The sequence below is a fragment of the Nannochloropsis gaditana genome, assembly GCF_000240725.1.
Source record: "Nannochloropsis gaditana CCMP526 unplaced genomic scaffold scaffold1058, whole genome shotgun sequence".
NCBI classification, from domain to species: domain Eukaryota; class Eustigmatophyceae; order Eustigmatales; family Monodopsidaceae; genus Microchloropsis; species Microchloropsis gaditana.
This window is the reverse complement of record NW_005802895.1, coordinates 314-1,548: the sequence shown is the minus strand read 5'-3', so window position 1 is coordinate 1,548 and position 1,235 is coordinate 314.

The window sequence follows — 1,235 nt, the reverse complement described above, 5'->3', positions numbered from 1 at the left end:
AGGGGCGGGGGAGGGGGGGAGGTCAGGACGCACGGATGAGTGAGGAATGAGACCAAGTGCAGTCAAGGGTAGCACATTCCGATACGAGCAAGCCCCATCCCAAGACACGCCGTCGCCCCCATCCTCCCCCCTTCAGGTCGGCCGCAGGACCGACCCGCACAGGAGACTCTTGGGGCGACTCGCCCTGCCTCCCCGACGGACCCCCCCATACACTCCAGCAACCCGCCGGGGCCTGAGCCACCTACCTCCGTACAGAATGGCCTTACACACGTCCGGCTCCATCTTGCTGTCCATCATCATGATGACGATCCCTCGATCGTCCTTGCCCCGCCGGCCCGCGCGCCCGCTCATTTGGATATACTCCCCGGGCGTGACCCAGCGGAAGTCCTTCCCGTCGAACTTGGTGCACTGCGTGAACACCACCGTCTTGGCGGGCATGTTGATTCCTGGGCGAGAGCAAAGAAGGGTTAGGGGTAGGGTTCGGGTGAATGTCAGGGTCGGGATTAGATATGGGCCGACGCGGGGATATGCTTTGAGACGTCCTTGTCGGGTAGGAACCCGCGCACGACATGGGAGGACCGAGGGAGAGGAGAAGGAGAGGGAGGGAAGAGGAAGTCGCACCGATGGAGAAAGTCTCGGTCGCGAAGAGGCACTTGATCAGACCCTCCTGGAAGAGAATCTCGATGATCTCCTTGAGGATGGGCAGCAGGCCTCCGTGGTGGATCCCCACGCCCCGCTTCAGGAGGGGGAGGAGGGAGACGACCTGGGGGAGGGTCTTGTCCTCCTCGGAGAGGGAATCGATGGCGTTGGTGAAGACCTGACGGGGGGGAGTGCCCGGAAAAGAAAGGTGAGGAGGGGCGGGGAGGGGGAGGTTGAGCTGGCAAAGCCACAGTCATGTTGAAAGACTCCTCCATTCATGGAGGAGGAAGCCGCGCGAACGCGACGGGGTGCTCTACCCGGCAACATGCAGGAGAAGTGTGCAGAGAATGGGACAGGCGGCGGTGTAGACATCTCCAAAACCCCTCTCCACGCCCCCCCCGCACCTGTTCGACAAGCTCTTTTTCCCCCTCCTCGTTGAAATCCAGCTTGCTCATTTTCAAAGCATAGGCCTCGCACTCCCGCTTGGAGAAAGAGAAAATGATGACCGGGTCGTAGCTCCTCTCCATGATGAGACGCACAATCTTGCCCAGCTCGCTCTGCTGTCCTTTCCCGCCATTTTTCTTCTTCTTGCCCGA